Source organism: Odontesthes bonariensis, chromosome 1 (assembly GCF_027942865.1).
Source record: "Odontesthes bonariensis isolate fOdoBon6 chromosome 1, fOdoBon6.hap1, whole genome shotgun sequence".
Taxonomy (NCBI): Eukaryota; Metazoa; Chordata; class Actinopteri; order Atheriniformes; family Atherinopsidae; genus Odontesthes; species Odontesthes bonariensis.
Window position 1 is genome coordinate 38,293,200 of NC_134506.1, and position 6,000 is coordinate 38,299,199.

At 41.3% G+C, this 6,000-nt stretch overlaps 1 protein-coding gene across 4 annotated transcripts in view; it reads right to left on the bottom strand.

The window, feature by feature from the left end:
• The window catches only part of LOC142380694 (leucine-rich repeat-containing protein 4C-like), a 55,258-nt gene extending 49,883 nt beyond the window's left edge, over positions 1-5,375 (bottom strand). For 2 of the 4 annotated variants that reach the window (XM_075466616.1, XM_075466608.1), the window contains exon 1: positions 4,924-5,375. The gene's annotated coding sequence lies outside the window, so the exon portion shown is untranslated. Of the gene's footprint in view, positions 1-4,322 lie in introns of all 4 variants that reach the window. The other 2 variants (XM_075466594.1, XM_075466602.1) reach the window with 1 other exon arrangement.
• Positions 5,376-6,000: the final 625 nt, after the last annotated feature.

Sequence of the window (6,000 nt, forward strand, 5' to 3'; positions counted from 1 at the left end):
AGTGGCTAGTTGCTGAAGAGGCAGAAACATGGTACCCATAGACTGAACATACTCTTTCTATCAGAGCCTCTCACTGGAGTTGATTGCTGGCTCCTGCTGCAGGCCACTGCAGACACATGGTACACAACACAGATGGTGAAGTAAGGCACCAACAGCCGCAGTCAAAACAATTATGACATTTGTGCCATAAGTTATAATTTTTCATAGGCATCAGCACTGTCACACTACATAAGTAACACTTAACTCCATTGAGTAGGTACATACATGGATGTCATCACTTCATATGTACCTACTCTGATATTTGTTGATTTAAAAATGCAAAACTATGAATGACACAGAGCGGGATTCACTGAATATTCCCCTTTCTGGTGCACAAAACCATTACTTAAGCTGCTACAGTGAATACTAAGTCTCTCTCCAGCCTGGCATGCATGGACTCTTTCACACCCGAGCAGTCCAAATCAGATCTGCCTGTCTCTTGACTTGACACAAACACATGTTTTCTAGAGGTACAACTAGGACGATACAGAGAGCTATCTGTCAAAATGGAGCCGACTGGAAGTCAGTCTAATCTCAAGCTTCATCCCACTCACTTGTCTTTGAGACGTATAGTGCAAATATACATACATAAATGCAAACAGTCCCTCAATATTAGTCAGGATTAAATACGCAAGCTGGACTGTTTTTCACTTTATTCGGACTGAATGTCAGACCTAAATTAGCCCCACTCCCATCAACAATCCTCTTATCACTCAGAAAAGTATGTAAACGCGCAGGGCACCAATATAAATTGATGAAACAACAAAACTGGGTCCGAGTTTAGTAAAACAGATTCTTCAAATACTGTGACTGCCCCATCAGTCACCAAAAGCATAAACGCAACGCAGAGGACAGTCATTTGAAAATGAATCAGCAATTTTTTACTGTTGACAGGCTGCAACCAAAGGCTTTCAAAAACAGACATTAATCTACACCCCGATAATGAACACAAAGTACACTTCAGCATAGAATGACCTAATGTATTTTAACCAAAAACAACCATCACACAAAGAGACACTTAGGCTTTGGTATCAGATATATTATTTTGGTTAGTATTAATAGGAATTCATCTTTTGATTATGATTTTAAACATGTAGTTTATTAAATCCTTTAAAATATAGTAAAACACTCTCCAGTCTCCTAAAGTCCAAACTAATCTCTTTAAATTGCGATACCAAATCCCAAAGGTATAGAATAAGAAAATCAGCAAATCCATCCATTAGCTACATCCACTTGATCCTTCAGAGGGTCACAGATGGCTGTTTTCTATTCCTGCTGATATTGGGCGTGAGGTGGGGTACACCCTTTACAGGTCATCATTTCACATACAAGGCAGAGAAGCATACACACTCATGCTCAAACATGCAGCTAGACAACCTAACAAGCATGTCTGTGCACTTTGGGAGGAAACTGAAACACCTGGATAAAACCCACACATGTACATTCAACACTGAGGGTTTAAACCTTCTTGTTGTGAGGCAACAGTGCTAACAACTGCACCACTGTGCCACATCAGCTAAAAATGAGCTAATGTTTGTTTATTTCTTTATTACTTTATGTAATAGTAATAATTCGAATTTTGCTTTTTAGTTTACTAACTTTTTTCATTCTTTGCTCATTTATAAACCAGTTTTTCAGCACACGATTAATCTTTGGCGCATTTCAGAACCATCACTGCCAGGAAGTGAAAAAGTGTTACAAGCAGACTTTCTTGTCTTGAAAATGTCACACTGAAATTAGGTTGAGAGCTGGTTACAGCCCTGACTTAGTCTTCTGAACTTTCTCTGGTTGACCCATAACCGGAGGGTTTGGGGAAAATTAAGAAACAATTACACATATTTGGCTGACTTGTTGTTTAACATTTAAACTAAGAAAATTGCACATGTATGTGAGTGGCTCTTAAGATTGCTCAGTGATTAGTGTCCTACCAGGCTTAGTATTGTGTGTAAAAACCCTAGGCTGACTCATTAGTTTGGCTCCTGTGGCTCAAAAAAAGAAAGAAAGCCTTCATTAAAAAACATAAAGCTTTATAAGATGTCTGATTGTTAAAGTACATTTTTCTGGAGCTTCTGCGATGTGTACTTTACTAACTGATGATTGATGATATGGATAAGGTTACAATGGCATTAAAATATCTTGAATAAACATTAATACCATGAGGGGACAGGGACTCGGTATCCAACTGGGCTATTTTGTGTTATTTCCAAAAGCAAGAAAACAGACAAGGCTACATGAATCAACTCAGTGCACTGTTTGTCAGAAGGGTAAGAAGGCAGCTTGTCACTGGCAATTTATGTAGGAATATTATCATGTATAGCATACATTTCCTCTTTTATGGAGCAGGTTGTGTAAGAATAAAAGCTACATTTTAGTGAGCAGGAAAACGCTTCATAGTCAGATGAGTTACCATTCACCCTGTTTTGTACCAGTGGTTGACTACATGTGTGTCACGCATGAAAAGAAAATCCATTCACCCAAGTGTTTATTTCCCACAGTGACGGCTTCTGTCAGGGCTGTTGTAGCAGCCCTGGTAGGCTTTACATCCATTTAGCAGGCCGGTAAAAGGCAAAACCTACAATACTTGTCAGGGTGATGACATTTCTTATGTTTTGGTGTTTCTCTCCTGATGAGTGTGGAATTTAACAAGGCAATAAACTCAAGCTCGGAAGCCATTACGAGTCCCAGTGTTGTTTGCTAAACACAGAACTCATGTGTGCCACCCTCAATGGCCACGAATTCTCTGCCAAGCAGACCATTATACTAAGTTCAAAAAACATGCTGCCATATACATATATCCAGCTGTTCTTCTCAAGAATCTAAAAGCTCATTGTGGCAGCTCAGGTGGCCCATTGCCCTATTGAGACATTTTGTGTGTGGCCATAATTTCAGCACTTAGAAGAAAATTAGAGTGCACTGAAATAACAAGATATCAATACACTTTAAGACATTGCAGAGTGTAATCTGACTTCAAATCTCATATTAAAAAATAACAGTAGAAAATTGTTCTACACAGAGAATACAAAGCATATTATTTAAAAGAATATATCACATATTGGTAAGAACAACTATAACAGCACCTATAACAACTCGATGTGTGATGTTTCCCCTTTAAATGACCATTTGTCTTAGTTCTCTGTCATTAAAATACTAAATATTAAACATAAGGATTGATAAAATGTTCATTTTCCTGCAATTGACAGACTCTAAATTCACCTCACCATTTAGTCATCAAAGAGCCAAACCTATCAAACAGGCTTTATGAGCGGGCTATTCTCTTGCATGCATGCAACTATTATTGTGGCTTGTCCTTCATTTTACAAGCTGGTTGTAAAAATCACCAGGTGCGAATATGGTACAGTAGAATTGAGTACGAGTCGGTTCAGTTTTCAAGTGGGAAGCTTTTGACTGCAGCAGCACTTGCAATTGTAGTTGTGATGTCAGCGCTCTAAATGCAGGTCCCTCCACACATTTCAGCCAGAGCATTTTCAGCACCACACACTGGTGGACAGCTCCTGTTCACTGTTTGTTCGGGGCTACGCAGGCCAAAGCAAAGATCTCCAAAGATTTGACGGTTTAAATTTTAAAATCCAAGCTGTTCTACTGGTTAACCTGCTCAGACTGTGATGGGGAGAAATAACCTCATTTTGCTCGAGGTGTACCATCCGCGGGTGGCTTGGCTGAGGTTTTGTTTCAGACACACGGGGTCAAAATGTAGAAGGATAGTAAGAGGGAAAATACAGGAGTAGGATAACATAAAACATGACTCAAAGATCTCAAAGCGCCCTTCACGTGGGGCAGCCAGTCCACCTGGCCAATCCGGCGCCCTTTTTGCTGCAAACGTGAATGCTGAGAATACCTGAACTGAATATGAATTACCATATGACGTAGGCCTTTTTCTATCAATAATGTCCAACTGGCAACAGGGACTACCACAGACTCGTAGTCTCTACCAAGCGCTCAAACAGGCAATTTGTTGCACCAGTCACCCCACGTTTCCTCAGCCCCCCCTCTTTGCTCCTATCTTTATCTCTCTATATTTATATCTCGCACACATCTTCAGAAACGCACAGAAACGCTCACCCTCGAGAGGGAATGCGACAGATCCCATAACCTACCTACAGAGATGAAATAAAGACGTAAAAAAGTAGCTTTACATTTAAGTCTGTGAGCCGACTGCAAATCACGGGTTAAATGGCGATGGAAGATGGTTCAACACAGGAATATAACCCAATAAATCTAGCCAATTAATGGCTCAATAGGACTGAATCTAATGATGTACTTACGCATTTTGTCGAATAAATGAAGATGAGAACAGTGCAGGAAAAATCAGCAGGGCCCCTGTCCACGTTTTCAAGATTTGCAGTGCGACCGAGACGCAAATCTCCATGTGAAAGGGGCTGAAGGCTGCAGCAGTCCGCGTCTCTCACTCGATCACAAGTCAAGATGCTCGCCTGCGAAAAACGCCGAACACTCAGGAAGAGTTGCGAGTATCTGCGGTGCAGCCACCATCCCCTCGTATGCAACGCGCGCCTATGAAAACCCTCAGAGGACCAGCGGTAGCCTCCTGGACTTGAACGTATTCGTCTGGACTGAGGAGGAGGAAATCCTGCAGAGTTTTTGATGGGGATTCAAGTCCGTATAGGCCGCTTTTTGTTCCCTTTTTTTTTTTTTTTTTTTACCCCTCTCAAATCAGTCACAGTCCAAAACTGACTCCCAACCGATGGCTCGAAAAATCGCCAAATCAAATTCAACCGAAAGAAGAAAAAAAAGGGAAAATAAACAAAAAAAAAACAACTAAACTTAAAAAAAGAAGAAGTGGCAGTCTGTGGTGTTCTTAAATCGGATTAACGAGATCAGTGGACAGACATGACAATTAACATTTACCTTTTTAAAGCATTGTGGAGAAGGTCAGCGCAGAAAGAGGTGCAGAAGCGTCCTAAAAAAAAAAAAACCTGAGAACGCCTATTGGATAAAATTAAGGATATCCGTCCCACTGCAAACATCACACGCGTCGCATCAGTACAAATGGGTTGCCATAGGCTGCTCTGAAAAACGCACAGCATATGGCACACAACGTTTTCTAACAAGCAGAACGGGAAGATTCTCGGGTGCTTTATTCCCCGCCAAAGCAGTTTGGTGTATTGATTACATAAGTAATAATTCCGCCTGTCAGGGAGCGTGTGTCCAGTCCGCGTGGTGAGGCAGCACCATCCGTGTGTTGCAAATAAAGCGCGATTTTGCCACCGGCTCCTAATGGTCCCCCCGCTCGCTGCAGTCCATGACTTGAATAGCGAGCACGTTGTAATCGTGGTCTCCAGGCGCAGATCTGCTGCGCGTGTGTGTGACTCACGAAGCGCGTGCGCGTGGGTAAATAGGTACGCGCTTGTGTAGGCGTGAGCGTGTTCCCGTGTCGCCCGGGGACCACTTTAACTTTGACCACTTTGCCTGCGTGTCCATCTCCCCATTTAAATCACCCGGCGGTCGTTATTTATCAGGGATCAATAGCATTAACGCTTAAAGCCCGGATCTGCTGTGTCTGAGTGTGGGCTTGTGTGTACGTGGGGTGCGCGTGCACGTGTGATTCAGTTGTTGATGAGGTATCGTTGCCACCTACAGGCGTTATTCTCTATTCAGTCATCCAAAAAGGAACATTTCCACCGTCAGCATCCACAAATAAATTCACACTCAACATGTAATGGTTTTACCACTCCTCCACTTTGAAACCACAGGTAGAATAACATGTACACCAAAATCAGGAAAAATATGATTGTATAAATTAGGTTATGAACATTATCAGAGTCATTATTATTATTCCTTCCTGATACTTTTTTTTCCTTTTTCTTATAAGTTATTTTTTAATTGTAAAGAATTTGCCTTATTACTCTCCAGTGTGGTTGAACTCTGCTTAGAGATAAAAGCGATGGTCATAAAACGCAAAAAAAAAAAAAAAAAACTCTTCCA